Source organism: Mastigoproctus giganteus, chromosome 7 (assembly GCF_048544385.1).
Source record: "Mastigoproctus giganteus isolate SK-2022 chromosome 7, ASM4854438v1, whole genome shotgun sequence".
Lineage (NCBI taxonomy): Eukaryota > Metazoa > Arthropoda > Arachnida > Uropygi > Thelyphonidae > Mastigoproctus > Mastigoproctus giganteus.
Genome location: NC_143581.1, coordinates 226,129,042 through 226,147,777, shown reverse-complemented (window position 1 = coordinate 226,147,777; position 18,736 = coordinate 226,129,042). Strand labels below are relative to the sequence as shown.

The 18,736-nt window shown below is 37.1% G+C and overlaps 1 protein-coding gene across 2 annotated transcripts in view; it reads left to right on the top strand.

Annotated features, from left to right (window-relative positions):
- Nucleotides 1-18,736, top strand: part of LOC150083734 (follistatin-related protein 5-like) — a 494,649-nt gene that overhangs the window by 311,200 nt on the left and 164,713 nt on the right. The window lies entirely within an intron of this gene.

The window sequence follows — 18,736 nt, the reverse complement described above, 5'->3', positions numbered from 1 at the left end:
GCCATTAGTTCTTCAGTACCAGTCGCTCAGCTTAAGTCAGACAGCGTTTGAGCGACTGATTTTCTTCTCTTAAATTTATTTAATAGAAAACTCACCAGTGTTCTGTTTATGTCTTCAGCCTGTGATAAAGATTAATTAGATTTTGTGACTGCATGGCTATTAAATCAGTTTCTCTGAATCTAGCTAATTAGGATTTATATTGAAAGGTCCATATCTGCTGCTGCCCTTAAAATTATTACTCTTCCGCATCTTTTCCGAAAGGGAAGAAGGAACTGATACGGGACAAGGAAAATTCTGAGGGGGTTAACTTAACTTCTGCGCACTGGATTCTCCTTATATATTGTACTCTATTTGTACCTTTTTTTAAATGTATGAATATAAATTGTTTCAATAATGTCACTAACCCACTTCTAAAACTTTCCGGTGAGGGGAAAAAAAAAACCCTATTTACCCCCCAGCTCATACCTCCCAAACAAACATTGGGAGCATTTTCCCTCTGTCCCTTCTATTGTCTTGTAGTTTTTTTTGTTTTTATCCTTAATAGCAGCTATTTGTTATTTTTGATTGCTGATTTGATTGACGTGTCCAAAATATGGAACACTGTAAAGGGGAAAAAAATCTGTGATTGATCCACGTGATCAAGCTGTCGATACTAGGGAAAGAAGTTGAACAGCACAAAGCCATGCTGCAGAAAATTGATATGTAGTTTTAGCAGCCCGATTGGCACATTTTGGTTGACGCCAGATACATTAGTAGTATATATAATGACCAAAAACACGAACTTTGAAAAAAAAAAAAAAAAAAAAAAAACGGCCCTCTCCGATAAAACATCTGTATTTCCATAAAAACATCCAATTTCATAAAATCAGTAAAACACAAACTAGGTTTATAACTCAAAAGACAATAGGCGCATTTTTAGCATAATGCGCCTATTGTTGTTGTTGTTGTTTTGGGTTTTTTTGACACAAGGGCCTTCTGGGCCATATTGTGCCTTTTCATTATTAACTTATGACTGAGTTATTAATATAATTGTTGTTAGAGGCCATTATATACATTTATGCTCTTCAAGTATCTAAACAGTGCTTCAAAATTAGCATTATTTCCAAGTATGTGTAGTAAATTTAAAGGTTCCAGCAGATTGGATGCAGAATAAAACTGGATTTCCGGTTACTTGAATATTTAGTGCATTCTATTAGAATATGTTTGATTGTTAGCTGAGTCTGACAGAATGGACATTGAGTAATGCGCCTATTGTCTTCATCATGGCAGTACGTACGAAAACAATCGGTTCCGACTGATGGATTTTTCTGACATTTCATAATTAGGTCTTTTAAAAAGATTTGTCGAGCCAATCCAAATTTCATTAAAATTGCAGCAATAAAAATCCAGCATTTATTATTTTTCTGTCCGTTCGCATGTAAATATAACTCGACACCCAGTGGGTGAATTTCATAATTTTTTTTTCCGCTATTTTACAAAGATTATTGATATTTGAGCCTTCGCAAATTTCAGTAATATCGGACCAGTAGAAATCCGGCAATTATTATTTATTTATTTTTAGGCTCATTAAGATATATGTATAATGCGCCTATTGTTTTCACAATGTCCGCTCGCAATCATGCAATAACTGGCTCATGGGGGATTATTATTATTCATGAAGGCTGAAATGTGACGAAATGAAATGATACATTAACTAACTTCTTACACGCTAAAACAGGTGCTATTTTTAAAAAGTAAAGAAAAAAAATATATATATACATCGAATTTTTAAAAATAGAGTCTGTTCTTTTCTTTTTGGTCTGGATGAAATGCTTCTGAAGTGTAAGGTTTTGATTCCGAAATGTAAAGTTTTCATCCCATATAAGACCAAGGTCCGTATGGGATGAAACCTACTGGATTGGTTAATATTATTAAAAATAACAGAAAATATTGCATTTAACAAGCAACTCTCTTACACTTTTTTTTCCCTTTTTTTGTAACCTAATTTGGGTTTGCTTGTGTATTTTTCAAATTCGCTTTCAGTGCACACGGAAAGGTGAAATCCTGAATGATACTCCTTGAGCTTTACGGTAAGACGCGATAGATGATTCACGTACAAAGCATATATGTTCGTTTAAATCTGCCTCTAGTGCAGGCTTAAGAAAATCTTTTTTAGTGCTCAGTATCTCGAGCTTTTACTCTGGTGGTTGACTCTTTTACTGCATTACTTTTAGTGTGAAAGCTAAAAGATGAGGGTCATCAATCACTGCGCCCTTTCTCTCTCTTTCTTTTACTGGCAAGGCTTCAGTCTAAAGAAGTTACACCAGCGTGTAGTCGTCCTCCGAACAGTTACCGTGCAGGTCCTTCGATGAGGATGTAAAATAGATAAAGAAAATAACAACCTTACAAAGAGATCGCCTTCCATGAGATAAATGCGTCAACTCCTGAAAGCTGTTCACAGTATAAATTGACTGAAAAGTAGGTCTTCTTAATTTAATACGTGTGGTCGTGCTTTGATATTGAAATATCACTTCCGGAAATCGTGTAAGAAAATCAGTGTTGTTTTTCAAGTTATTCTTTGTTCTCATTTGCCACTTTAAAATATGAACTCCTGTTAGTTCGTTGGTGTTAACTGAACTCTTTAATTTTACTACAGATGTCAAGGAAGAAAATAAAAGCAATAAACACATGCCTGCTTCTTTCGAATCAAATGTATTTAAACCTTAATCATCATTTTAAATCTAAATGTTCTAGTTCTGTTTCTAAAACTATCTGAAGATCACTTGTTTCTTTGAATATTGTTTACTTCGGTTGTTAATGGATTAACGGATGATCATATATCAAAGGGGGGTGGCGCCGAAAAAACAACTCTCATTCGACTGTCGATATGTTATTTGTTGCCTTACATTGACAAATTAAAACTTGTTTCAATAAAAAAATTCTTTTACTAAATTCTTAATATATATTGGATATAAGATAAAGGCACGGGTTCTCGAAAGATAAGGAACCAAGACAAAAAGATAAATAAAAAATCATTTACTGTATTATGAAAAAAAGTTCATTAAATATTCGCTCTCGTAGGCAGCACAGTTGGTATAATCACCCTCTTCCCCACACCTGAGTACGAATCCCGTCAATGAAGAAACGAATTTTTATGGGTCTTTTTCACCAAGTGACTGAGTTAATCGATTTCAGGCGAGGGCAGCATGGTTTTTTCTTCGGAGAAACTCGAGTTTTTCGTCCAGCAAACAGAAAATCGACCACAACACGCGCAGCTTACAGATATATTATATACGACTCAATATGGCCTAAGTTGCTAGATATGAGAGAGAGAGAGAGAGAGAGAGAGAGACTTTTATCGCACCACCTTCAATTGTGACAGTTACGTGATTGGATCGTGTTGCAATGTCCTTCACGGCCAAAAAGGCCAAGAGTTAACACTTATAGAGATGATAACAAGCAGATATATTATAGAAATAAATAAATTGCCATTAAGTGATGATATAGGACATAGAACAAATTAAATGAAGTAACATCAAGTGACATTAATAAGACGATACAATGACTTCCATAATAGCATTAGGTTACACAAAAATATTAAGATGACATAAAAATCACATTAAATAAATATTGGTGTAACATAACATTTAGATTAAATTAACAAAATGACACTTGAAAGTCCCGATTTTCGTCTTCGCAGCTCGTGGAAGAGAACAGCATGAATAGAGGCAGTTGATGCACACACCGCTGGCTCCTTTCCCGGTATGTTCAGTAATTAATCGGAGCATTAAAGTGACGAGTTCAGGGCATGTTGGCTTGGATGCGATGAAGAGAAGGCTTTTCATTTTGTAGACTGTCCAAACAGTCGTTGACTATTCCTTACTGGAGGGAAGCTGGGGCGAATTTGCATGTCACTAGATTGCTTCGAGGACGCCCTCTGTCTATGCTGAATGATTGGAGGGCATGGGATGTGTGGGATCCAGAATCCTTTTCCTGTTGTGTCGGTTAACAGCAAATTTCTCTAAGTCGGCATCGATGCCCTTCCGAGCATCTGGTAGGGTAGGAAGCGATCTGCTGAGTGGAGGCGTGAGTGAAGAGGGCAAATTGTTGTGGTGGCTAGGAGCTGGGCAGGTGGAATCCTCCAGCCACAGAGATCCCAGAATGAAGGAGATGTGATAAGACCGGTCAGCACCTTTATCGTGATTACCAGTCTCCTTTGTTCAATAAGAGAGGGCAGCCTTGGAATTCCCAGGGCCAGGGCCATTTCAGTCGTATGGGCTTGGGGTGGTATCCTGTGTTTGTAGATTACCCACTTGAGGAGCCAGTACTCTGTTGCCCAGATGGGTTTTGTGTTTGTGGGTGCTGCCGAAGCCCAGATTTCTGCTGCATAAAGTAGTAGTTGTTGTTGTTATTTCGAGCATTAGCAACTAAGGCCATATTGCTCCGGGGATATGTGGAGGTCATTCCCTGACCTTTCCGCATCCTCCGTATTTGGTGGTTACGGGCTCGAAACCCGGTCTAATCAAGAAGCGTGTGCTACGCACCGCTGCTCCTGCCCACCTGGCTACGGAGGCGCCATGAACATAAAGTAGTGGGGGGGGGGGGTATATGATGGTCCTGGCATATTTTGTTGCAGTAACCTTGTCTGAGGCGTAATAAAAGTGCTGCTTCGCTCTCCATTTCAGCTGCACCGCTCGCCTGATGAGTTTTTCGATGTGATGGTTAAATGTCAGCGTTGTGTCAAAAACCACCCCCAAATTTAAATGATATGAAACAGGAAGTGTGGATACTGCATTAATCTTTGGCGAGATGGTCGTGGGCTCTTTCTTCAAGGTCAGGACCTGAAAGGTCAGGTCAGGAAAGCATGCACTCAGACTTTGCTGGGTTGATATTAAGGCCAAATTGTTTGAGGTAGCCTACTATTGCGAGGAGCACACTGTTAATTTCCTCTGTGATCATATTATTGGGGTCTGCATTTGTTTAGATGGTGGTCAGTATTTTTAAATTATCAGCATAAGAAAATATATCTGGTCTCTGGATTATAAAAGGGGAGATAATGCCAGTAAAGAGGAGGCTGGAGAGGACTCCCACTTGTGGTACTCCTGTAGATATTTGCTTAGTATAGCTTTTGTCAAAATTAGGGAGTATGATGTGCGGTTCTGAAGGAGTGATGAGAGGAAATGCAATGCATCCCCACCTATGGAGTAGAGTAGTGGTCTTCAAGAAGTCGTAGGAGGGCAGATACTTGAACGGCATCAAATGCTGCTTCGATATCGAGGTAGGTTATGAGGAGTTCTTCTTTCCTCTCAAAAGCTGTAAGGATGCTGTGGGTGGTGGCAAGAGATTGGTAATGGTGGACCTGTTTGGTAGTGATGAATGAAATTAGTTGCCAGGCATTAGTATTAGTATTAGTAATGGCCACATGGTGCAAGGAAGCCTATGCCTTATGCTGCACCAGCCAAAAAAAAAAAAAAAAAAATAATAATAAAATAACAAAAAATACATAAAATAATAATAATAATAATAAGGTAACAAAAAATACATAAAATAATAATAAGAAGAATAAAAACAAATGAATAATAATAATAAGAAAATTAAAAAATATATAATAATAATAAAAATTAATAAGAGAAAAGGAAATGGACAGCCTATGCATTTCGCTCCTCCCTTAGGTAATTATCCAGCTGACCTTTGAATTTCTCCAGACTGTCAGCCTCTACCACCCATGTAGGTAACTTATTCCAGTAATTTATAACTCGCTGGCTAAAATAAAACTTCCTGCAATCCAGTCTAAATATCTCTCCCCGTAACGTGAACTTGAATTTATGGCGTCTAGTTCTAGAATCATTTATAATCGTGAAAATGGCGTCATTATTCATTTGGCTTATGCCACTCAGAGTCTTAAACACCTCAATCAAGTCCCCTCTAAGGTGCCTAGTTTCCAAGCTCTGCAACCCACATATTCGAAGTCTTTCCTCATATGGACGCCCTTTTGCCGATCTCACCAGGCGAGTTACCCGTCTCTGGACCCTTTCAAGAAGCACAATGTCTTTCTTCAGGTGCGGTCTCCATACCTAAATACAGTATTCCAAGTGTGGTCTAACAATAGCCTTATACAATTGGATTATGACGTCCTTATCTCTACTAGCAACAGTTCGATAAATCATCGATAGGACACCATGGGCCTTCCTTGCAACCAGTTTACAATGCTCGGAGAACTTCATATCTGACCGTGTCGTAATACCCAAGTCCCTTTCCTCCAAAATGCACCGACAACAATAACAACATAGTTAAATATTCATTTTATGTTTTGATGAAACAAAAAGACCGAGCATATTTCGATCATAATTATGCAGAATGTAGTAGTAGTAGTGGCATGTGATGCAAGAAAGCAAGTATATGAACTTATGCAGCATCAGCCAAAAAAAAAAAAAAATCACACCATTCCCTCCAAATGCTTGTCCAGTTCCTCCTTAAATTTATTTAACCTATCAACTTCCACAATGACAGATGGAAGTTTGTTCCAGCAATTAACCACCCGCTGGCTAAAGGCAAATTTCCTCACATCTATTCTACATCTGTCTTTTCTTAATTTGAATTTATGCCCCCTTAGGTTCGTAATCTGAACAAGTGGAAGGATCCCATCAGAATTCAGCGTGCTCAACCCATTCAAGGCCTTATACACCTCAATCAGATCACCGCGCAGGTGCCTAGTCTCCAGCCACTGCAATTTGCAGAACTTAAGCCTCTCTTGGTAAGCGGATCCCTTCATCCCCCTCACCAATCTTGTTGCCCATCTCTGTACACGCTCAAGCAAATCTACATCTTTCCTAAAATGAGGCCTCCAGACCTGTACGCAGTACTCAAGGCGCGGCCTGACCATTGCCTTATACAGAGGGACAATCACCTCCTTCTCCCTGCTAGCAAAATTCCTATATATCATTGACAAAACCCCATGACCTGCCCTGGCAGCCTGCCTGAATTGCTCAGAAAATCTTCATATCTGATATGTGTTCATAGAGATCATCGTGTAGAGTGATGTATTACGAAATAATGCCCAGGCATCAAATGGATTCACGTGGGTATGGCGTATTCTACACAGAACGGTTTCTCCCAAAATTTTTACAAAATGCAGTTCGGTGACGAAACCATGAATGCAGTTGTCTGTTGTGACACTCTGAACAATTCGATCTTTACATTGTGGCAATTCATTGGAGAGAAGACAGTATTTGTATGAGCATGACAACGCTCTACGTCACAAAGCACTGTCGGTGGTTTCAGAAAAGAATAATGTGCTGGACCTGCTACAGTATTTCCAGCCCAGCGCGACAGATCTTAATCCAGTTGAACACCTTTGGGATGTTTGTAATAACAATAGAGGGTCAAAACACGACATCTTGGTTTTCAAACAGAAAACTATCCTCCTTACAGGAGGAGTGGGAACAAGCAGTGGCGTAGCTACCATGTAGGCAGGCAAGGCAATTGCCTCCGGGCCCGGCTTCTTTGGCTGTCTCCTGTGTTTGCAATTTTCATTAATTAAGTAGGGGCCCCGAACATGTTCTTTGCCTCCAGGACCGAAAAAGGGTAGCTACGCTACTGAGAACAAGGTTCCATTATCCACACATAGGTGACGATCGTTGTTAATATCGATCATGCTCGAAGTTAAACATTTCTTTTTCTAATATCTTTATTTCATATAACTTCACAATATACAAAGCAGCAAAGGTTATGAGGCTTCAATATATTGTGTTTGTAAATTGTGCGTGTTCTCTGTTCAGTTCACCTCTTTTGCTGGAAAAAAAAAAAAAAAAAAAAAAAACACATGCAACCCTCTTCCGAGATTGACTAAATCAGCTACGGTATGAAAAAGTCCATAAAAATTCCTCGCATTATTGACAAAATTCTAATCTGGGAATTTTTTACCCAGTGTGGAGAGGACAGTGATTATAACCATTTGTGCTTGCTGCGTGAGCTACGTATATTAGAGGTAATGTGTACGAGCATATGTCTGATGTCCTTGCAGTTAACACAATGCATATAAACACCGATTCCTCACACCGGTTGAAAAGGCCCTGGTGCGAATCCCGTCAATGTCATGAGGAATTTTTATAGGCTCTTTTCACAACGGGGCTGAGTTAGTCGGTCTAGCAAACAGGCAGATGTATCACAAAACACGCAATTTTCAATTTAGGCGATACGCCTAAATTGAAAATGGCGGTCTCCACAAATGACCCGGTAGAGTGCGCTTTTCGTATCTTCTTTGTTTTTGTTTAGCATTCAACCTTTCCTCAACATTTTTTACGAAAGAATATTGATAATAAATTATTGTATGTTGTTATGTTTAAAATGTTACCTATAATATTTCATTGCAACCTCGAAGTTAAAATTAAAATGCGTTAGAAATAAATTTCGAACACCGAGTTGCAATTGACTGCATTAATTTTAATAAATAAATTAATTAATTTTATTTATTAATTAATTTTAATAAATTTCGAACATCGAGGTGCAATTGACAATGCATTATTTGAAGTCAGTTAACCCAAAACTGAAGATCACTTTCTTTTCCCAGATGGATGATTTTTCAGAATTTATCTTAACATTTTAATTATGTCTTAAGATTTGAAGACATCAAGAAATACTAACATTCTAATTTATAACATTGTCTTGTTCCTGCTTTTAGTCACTTCATTTTCGAAGATTCATTCTTTTATATAAAAGTCAGATATAATTAGGCAGATGCGTAATATTTAAAGAAAAAGAGATAAAGAGGGAGAAATTTTAAACAGTAGCAAGATTTTTCTTTTCTGTTCGTGTCTTGCGACTTTTATGCCAAAAAAAAAAAAAAAAAAAAAAGCAAAGGGCAGTTATGACTTTAAAAGTTTTAAAATTATTTGCTTAAGATTCAAGGCGATTTGGGAAATTATAAGCTCAAATTATACTTTCAAGTCTGGAAATTTCAACTGATAAATGATTCCGATTGGACTAATTTATCTCGGAGAAATGTAAAATCTTATGGCCTCTGCACTGCTTGTTTCCTGCCTTAATTAGATCCTTTTACTGCAAGCCTTCTTGGACACCGTTCATTAGTCGTGGCCCTGCACCAAGATAAAAAACATCCGAGTTACAGTTTTAAATAAGTGATTGTGAATAATTATGGCTCGACCGTTTTTGGGGAACGATAAAGGGTAGCTTATCATAGCCCATTACTCTAGGGGAGTGGATCTTTCGCTACTGACTCTCCCTACAATTACTGTTAGTTTGGTTAATTAACAAGAAATCGCAATGACAGCGAAATGCGGCCTTTTCACATTAAATTTCTGACCGCCTACTTGTATAATTCGAGGCTTTTACAAGTTAATGTGGTCAAGCCTTTCTGTGTAAAAATATCCCCCTATTTGTTTAGGGAATCGTTTAATCATTAAAATCTTAATATACGATATTTATTGCTGAACTAAAATTGTAATATATAACAACAGACGTGCTTGCCGAAGAGACTTAATGAAGTAATTCATGAATTTTGCTATCAGCGAATGCGTGCTGGAGGCTATTTAAAAAAGGAGGCGTAGGCTTTAAATCATCGCTAGAAAGTGAAACAATGCTCTCTTGCGAAATTTTTAACGTCTCCCTAACTGTAATGGCTAGAACTGTCTGTGTTGCAAAACGTAACTTCCAAAATGTGATTGAGGTGTAGAAAATGATTCCAATGCAAATGGACAGGCGAAACTGGTCACATTTGGACGTGCCTTTCTCAATTTTCCTTTTAAAGAATTTTTACTGCTGTTACGTTAGTAAAGCCAATAAAAGTGAAGGATTACCGCCATTATCGTGAAAGAGAGCTGCCATCTAACCCGATGGTGTACATATGTTGATAGATCCACATCGTTTGAGAACGGAGATTTATATTTATATATACACGCATAAACTTATTTGATTTATTTATTTATAAAAAGCAGGCACAGATTTATGGAAGTCAGTGCACCTTGTATCATGAGTTGTTTTTGTTTTTTGTTAAATGAAGTAAAAAAAACAACCACATAACCAGCCACTAGACTCCACGTACCCATAATGATACGAGGGTCATTATTCTAAACCGATATCGAGTTGTTACAAACATATCCTTACTTGAATTGAGTGGGAAAAACTGTCGGGTAACTACCCGATTACGTTAGGAATATAGACCTACTAATTAAGCAGATTATGCACCATGACCTTACAGTAAAAATGTCGCGTTCACACCAGAATATTAAAGATATTCAGTAATCCATGCTGAGTACCAAGTATTTCCAACATGTTTTTGGAATACTTTTATATATATATATAACTGATGTTACAATTGAATCTAAAAGATGTTTTGAGTTTTGTAATGCAAAGATGCAGGACAGGGAATGATTCTCTGCAATAGCCCTCATAGTCTTATTTGATTTGATAAAAAGTTACATGGAAATACTGCTAAGTTCGTTTTAAAGAAAATATGCTTCTTTCCCATGATAATTAGATCTATTAGATTTTTTTAATTACATTTATTAGTGAGTCACGATAAAAAAAAAAAAATGTGAACTAGAAGGTTCCAATACTTAAATTAAAATGGCGCCATTTCTTCATCCCTTTTGAATTCTATCAGACAAAGTTTCGATTCTGAGTATCTTTACCTAAAATAACAGTCATATTGGAAACTAAATAGAATCTAACCAATGTGACTTTTATTCCAAGCAAAAGTTCTCAGAACCCAAGCCCTGGTCCGAATACAGAAATCAGTAAGCAATTTAAAAACTTCGCCATTTTAATTTGGATATTGGGACTGATTGGGCTAAATTTGGAAAAATCATTAAATTTAGACCTTCCGGGTAAACCTAATTTATAAACTGTCAGGTGAAAACCACACAAAGTTTCCTTGAAATCCTTGAGGTAATCTTTGAGCATATTTCAAGACTCATGATGGAATTTTGGAGCGATTCTGGCTGGTTACCAAAAAAAAAAAAAAAAAAAAAAACAGCCGGCCTTCATTAATAAATGTAATTTTACAATCGTAATTCTACATGACCATAAAATTAATAAAACTGCAGATATCCAATGAATGAGGAAATACAGTACTTCATAATGCCTAATATCCAAATCCTAATATCCTGTAATGCTCGTCTATTAAAACAGTTTGTTTTTCAGAGGGATGTGTGCATTGTTTCTGACTTTTCCATTAAGTTCTTAGGCACGCTATAGATAATCTAGCTTGTATTCCTATCCCTGAAAAGTTGACTACGTGACTTTTTACCCATCTGGAAGTATACGGAATCGACTCTCATCGATGACGTGAGGAACTTATTAGAACCTTTCAAATTAGAATTAAGAGAATGTGAAGTTGGGGGGGGGGATGTTGCAGCCCCATTTCTGTAATGGTCCAGATAAGTTAACCAGCCTTAAAACACACACTGATGCCCGAATTCTTTTGATACTTGTTCAATGAACGAACCCAGTCAAGGTGGAAGAAAATTTTATGGACATTTTTCACAATGCGTTCGAGTTAATTAGCCTCTGGAATATATACCAAATGGTTACAAAATAAGTTTCCCTATTCAGGAGGCCATAGTGTCAAAACGGTTATTCAAATTCGAATTATTATATTAGGGCCACCCATAATCTCTTACATATACCCATATATGTACTATGACTAAATTGCGTGTGTTCTCTGGTAGATTTTCCTGTTTGGCTGGACGAAAAAAAACCCAGTTTCTGGGTAAAATAACCTTGTTATCTACGCCTGAGACCGACTAACTCAGCCACAGAGTGAAAAAAGCCCACTAAAGTTCCTCTCGTCATCAACGGGATTCGAACCCGTGCCTTTTCCACCCGGTGTGGGGAGGACGGTGACGATACCAGACTATCAAAACGGTTAAAGTTAGCACTGTGATAATCGGTGAGTACTGTATATCATTTAGGGTATGGGGAAGCGATTTGTAGAAGAAAAAATATTATTCAAATTTCCGCCACCAGGCGGAAAACGACGCTGCACATATATAAAAGTTGTCATTTACTTCAAGACACGCTGCTTACGCAAATGACATCCTGTTAGATAAAAGCAGAAAGGCCACCGTCAATAACCATTATGTCTCTTACAAAAAAGGAACGTGCTCTTTTAGTACAACTGTTCTACCAGAATAATAGTAACGCTAATGCAGCACTACGTGAATATCGGAAACTTAAAGGTTTGCGTAAAGGACTTTTGACGTCAGTGGGGCTTCGAAAACTAATAAAGAAATTTGAACCGAGCGGGGAGTTCGGCGAAATTCCAGGCAGAGGACGACCACATATCGAAACGGAGGTAATGGATGAAGTGGCGGTTGCAATGGACACAATGCGAAACACTACCAGTCAGTAGTGCCAGAGGTGTGTCAAGAGATTTGAACCTTTCTTGGTCTACTGTACGTAAAGAGCTTCGAATAATTTTACGCTGGTTCCCGTACAAGATTCACGTAGTGCAAGAACTAAAGTGTTGCGATCAGCAACAACGAATAGACTTTGCTCTACGATTTCTGGCTCATATGGAACTTAGCGATACATGGGCTCGAATGATCTTGTGGTTTGATGAGGCACATTTCACGCTTCATGTGGCTGTAAATGCACAAAACTGCCCAATCAGCAGATCTCAATCCCTCTGATTTCTGGTTATGGGGATACCTGAAAGACAGGGTTTACTGTGGCGGCATACAGACGCTTGTCGATTTGAAAGCAAGCATTAAACAGCATGTAGCCAACATCCCCAATGAGATGCTACGCGAAACTGTGTCGCACGCAGTCCTCCATTTTCAGAATGTCATCTCAAGTGAAGGAAAGCACATAGAACAATATCTGTAGATTTCTAAGTTCTGATATTAAAATCCAATCCTAAGTTAAGTATTCCATCTCATGTTTACAGTGCCGATTTCTCCCGTGGTGGCAGAAATTTGAACTAATTTTTCTTCTTCTTCAGCTTGCTTCCCCATACCCTAAATTACATATTCACCGATTTTCACAGCGCTATCTCTAACCGTTTAGACATTAGGGTCTCCTGAATAGGGAAACTTATTTTATAACGACCCAGTATATCATCATTGTTTTACTCCCAGAAACACGATTGGAATCTGCCCCTCATGAAGACTGCATGGCATCTTCTCTAGGAGAGAGAAAAAAAAATGCTGTCCTTTCTTGAGACCGACTAACTCAGCAACTGTAGAAAAAGGTTCATAAAAGTTCCTGGAGTCGTTGATTACTATGGATAAAGAAACGCTACCATATTACACATTATAGAGGTTTATGTTTATATGTTTGTTATAAGGATTTTATCAGAATTATTTCTGTAAACTAAATGAGTTCTGTGGCCGATTTGCCTGTTTGCTGGACGAAAAACCCGAGTTTCCAGGAGATAAAACCATGCTACCCCCGCCTGAGGCGAACTAACTCAGCCTCGTTGTGAAAAAGGCCATAAAAATCCTCGCCTCATCGGCGGGATTCGAATTCTGATCTCTTCCACCATGTTAAGGAGGATGGCAATTCTACTAAGGCTTAGAGGTATTTTCCGGATTCAAAAATTTATGCACATCTTATACTCTATAATCCTCTTTTTTTATTATTATTATTATTAATAATAATGATCTATAAAACTCATTGTAATCTCTTCGTTAATTTCGCAAGTTAAGCTGAATTATAAATCAAGTATATTATGCAGTATTATTACTACTTTCATTGCCAATATAGATTCTATCTTAGTTGTTGTAGTACAGTAGACTTTCGAAATAACGGCACCTTCGGGGATCCAAGGTGCTGTTATTTCGATTTTTCCGTCGTCTAGAAAGTTTTTCTATTTTTAATGTATTTAATGCAGAAATAATGGGGCCAAATAAGAAATAGAGATGAAGAATGCAATTTTATTAACTACACATATATAAAAAAAAAAAAAAAAAAAAACATAAACAGTTGACGATCCAATGTTATATTGTGCCATTAATACATTTCTGCTTACGCCCCGTTCTGTTTCCTTTATTACATCAAGTTTAGTCTGCGCGGTAGCACAGTGGTATCGTCACTGTCCTCCCCACGTCGGGTGAAAAATGCCCCGGTTCGAATCCCGTCGATGACGCGAGGAACTTTTATAGGCTTTTTTTCATAAGTGGCTAAGTTAGTGGGTCTCAGGAGTACATAGCAAGGTCCCCCCCCCCCCCCATAAACTGAGGTTTTTCGTTCAGCAAAACAGGCAAATCGAGCAGAGAACACACGCAATTTACAAACACGATGCACATGGGTATATGAATTACATAACTTTCTGGGTGACTCTGATGTAATAGTTTGGATTATATCAAGTTTGTCGCTAAGCTTTAACGTTTTCTTCTTTTCTTCTCTGTATGAGGTTTATTAACTTTAGGAGCCATAGTGAGGGGTTTTAAATTTAAAATAAATGTAAAACAGCAGTATAATCCGTGAAGATATCAGTACAGAATTCACTTTCAAAATAGCGAACTTAAACAAATACTGTAGTCACGTGACTTACCGTTTTCTTTTTTGCGGAACTGCAAGACATCTGCGCTGTATGTATACATCCGATCTCACTGTGCCGTTATTTCGACAGTCTACTGTAGTTGGGTTTTAGGAGAATCAGCAACTATGGCCATATTGCTCCGTGTATAGTACAGTATATGTTAATTGCGTGTGTTCTGTGGTCGATTTTCTTTTTGCTGGACGAAAAACCCGAGTTTCCGGGAGAAAAAACCATGCTCCTTGAGACCGAATAACTTATCCACGTTGTGGGAAAAAGGCCCGTAAAAATTTCTCACGTCATCGACGGGTTCCGAACTCAGGTCGTTTCCACTCGGTGTGGGGAGAAGGCGATTTTACCAACTGCTACTCACGAGAGCTTCTATCTTAAGACTCTCATTTACAGACAAAATAGATGAGAAAAACTAATGAAATTCCTTCTTGAGGCAGTTGTTTATAATGATATACAGTATTATGTCTCAAATTATTAGGAAATATTTTATTTCTAATAATAATTAATATAATGCAAAGCTGCCGATAGAATATTTTTGCCTTGTTTAAAAAGTTAGAACATGTTTTTCCTAAGTTTTTCATGTCCTAAATCATGGGATACAAAAATAGAATCGTTCGAAACTTTTTAAAGGTATTTCTGTTGTTTTATAATATTCTGCTCTTCCTTTAATGAGTTTATTAAAGGAAGAAGACAGAATTTACGATATTCTGCTCATTAGCTTGAAACAGTTTATCATAAGATTATAGTTAGTAAGCCACTAAGTTGCTCATAAAGTATTGCTGGAGTCTACCTTGATGTCAGAAGTTAATGGCAGTTATATTTTTAGAGCACAGATCCACAATATGTAGCCTCGGGCGCTCGATAATCTTTGTTTTATGTCTGAGTTTTTGTCTTTTTTTTAGTGAAAAGATTTCTAATATTTATAGATTCGCAATTATTTAGTAAAAGTTTCTTGTCGATATTTCAAACAAATGAGCAGCGTTACCTTACATTAAAACCATTCAGGAATAAATGACAGTGTTTATCCCACCTATACCAATCGCAGTGTTAATTGCAAGCAGTTCAAAATGTCATTGGATTATATTTAGGGCCGTTTCTCTTATAAGTAATATTGTATTCTAAAACATGGAGAACATAATAAAGTCCTTTTCATATTCAAGTACTGTTACTTAATTGGATATTGATGACCAAACTGTAGTTGGCTTATCTGGACACAATGAAATCAATGAAATTGCGTTCTGTATCACCCACACCATAAGTTATGGTACTCATTCTCACTGATATTAAAAGATGTACAACTGGTATATTTTTGTTAAAAACAACAGGTGTTTATTGTTTATAAAACTACCAACTTCAATTAGAAAAGTGACTTTTCTGATTCAAAATAGTGAGGTCAAATATCTCTAAGAAAAATATGATTTAAGTTGGATATACAATATTGATACCGACATTGCATTTCTATGATAAGATAACTTGATCTAGCTACTAGTACACGAAGAGTCCTGTGTTTTACTTTCGTCTAGCCGGCCGGATCTTTTATAGGTTTCTTTCACACTATGATGGGGATATCAGCCAGTGTGGAAAAGGAATCAAGATATAACTTGGGCCACTTAATATATGACTGTTTTGTTACTTTCAAAAATTAAACAAAACATATAATGTTAAATTTGCAGTTCTGGACGGAAACTGATTTTTTCATCCAAGATTATAGGCAAACCTATAGAATATATGCAATTTACACACTTGATATAACGACTCATCGTGTCATTAGGTGTCTCCAAATCGTAGGCACAATCCAGGTAACGTGTTTCCCTCTTGATGCTCGAGGGATACACGTTACCTGGATTATAAACCATTATTACTTTAGGGGAGGACATGTTTCTGGTTTCTGGTATTTGCTTAATTTGTGGATATAGTAGTATTTGAACTTTCAGTGAATTCAACTTACTATGAGGAGATAAAATTTCTCTAAATTTAATAGCTTTAGTTAAATAATTCAGTGAATTTAAGTAATCATAAAACCAAAGTAAAAATTTTGAGCAATAGCTTCCTACTGCAAGAGTTTAATTAAATGCTTGTACTTATTTTGTAATGTTCCTTTTTTGTATAATATATCAAAACAGAGTTCGCATGTCAACTATATACAGTAGTTTATTTAAAACGAAATACTGAACAAAGTGCAGAGTTTTAGAAATGAAATTTTATTTTTTACAATAAGATAAACTTTTGAATAATCACAGAATGCTATTACTCTAAAAAGAATTCCTCCCTTCACTGTGTGAAACTTTAACGTTTGATATAATATAATCTAAAAGCAATATATAACAATATAATCCATTTTTCCCAAACTTCAGGAACAAAAAGTTACACTCTCAGTTAAGAATGAAATTCAGTAATACTGGCATTCTGTATTACGCTCATTCCTTTGAGGATTAATGGACTGAATTATAGACTCGATTCTGATTGGATCTACTTCTGTTACGCACCTTTTGTTCTGTGCTCGCAAGCTTGGCGAGAGCTGGGTTGCCCTGGCGTAAATCAGTCAACTAACATAAAATAAAACTAGTATTCAAAAGTCCCCATTCCTGAGGAACGGAATCCCCAAAGTTGTTTTCATGATTTATTCAACAAGGTTAAGTATATAACGCTCATGCTGAAAGTAGACAGGTTAGTAGTAGTAATAGTAGTGGCAAATGATGCAAGAAAGCAAGTTTATATAGCATCCGCCAAAAAACCCTACATACTTCACCCATCCATACCCCCAAGAATTTGTCTAGTTCTTCCTTGAATTTATTCAAACCACCCACTTCCACAACAGCAGATGGAAGCCTGTTCCAACAATCACCCACCCGCTGGCTGTAGGCAAACTTCCGCTCATCTATCCTGCAACCATCCTTCCTCAACTTGAATTTGAAACAGGCAGTATGAACATTCGGGTAGTAGGAACAGAAAAAATATCATCGAACACAAAAAATATCAATCATATATTATATTTTTTATTTTTTAAATTTATATATACACTCCCACCTAAAACTTTGTAATCCCGTTTTATTTTTCTTAATTTTCAAAGTTTTTATTAAAATAGGACCAACTTGTTTACCATTTTTTATTAAAATATTGTTCTGTTATGTATGAAAATCAAAAAACTTAAATAATATTTATAAGAAATGTTTAAAAATTTTCTAGAATATTCGAGAATAACCCAGAATGTAGTAGAATTTTAAAATATTTAGAAAGTGGGAGTATTGGTTCAATATTATAGAAAATTGTAGAGGATTCTAGAGTGTTTTACAGTAGTATATGCAAAATGAGGAGCAAGAGCTTATAAAATCGAACACCCGCCATTCAGAAGGAGTGTTGGTTGAAAGTTAGTTTCCTGACAAACATGGCAAGAAATAAGGAACTGAGTGTTGAAAAAAGAAGTGCTGTTATATCTCTGTATAAAGAAAGTTATTCCATGAAAAATATTGGCAAAAATACTAGGTGTTTTCTTTAAAGGAGTACAAACTACCATTCGACGATTCAAGGAGACTAGCTGTTTAAAGCACAAACCAGCCGACCGGGCTAGCCGAGTGGGTAAAGTACCTGACCGGCAACCCAAAGGTCGCGGGTTCGATTCCCGCCTCGAGCTTGGATCAAAGTACTGCAAAAACCTTGGGAGGTGCAATATGGCCACAGAAGCCGATGCGCCAACAACTTCCAAAAAAAAAAAAAAAAAAAAAAAAAAAGCACAAACCAGAACGCTCGCGCGTAACAACGGAAGCACAAAAAAGACTATAACACTGATTTCTAAACACACTCGACGACTTACTGCATCTGAAATCCGAGCTGAGTTCAGTAGGAACAGAGAAACTCCCGTGTTTACATCAACTCGTCTTAAACAAGCAGGAATTCATGGTCGTGTGGCGGTTCAAAAACTCTTATTAAAACCGGAAAATTGAAAGAAACTGCTCAGCTTGTGCTAAGAGCCATCGACATTGGACATTTGAAGAGTTGAAAAACGTACTGTGGACGGATGAATCCAAATTTTAAATTTTTGGATCCAGGCGGTGATCCAAACGATCAACTGTAGGGGGGGGAAGTTATTGTTGTTGTTGTTGTAGGGTTATAAGAGCATCAGCGACTAAGGCCATATTGCTCCGTATACACTGTCTGTAAATTGCTTGTGTTCTGTGGTCGATTTTCTGTTTTCTTTTGAATAAAACCAACTTCCGTGGAAACTGGACGAGTTTACAGGAGAAAACC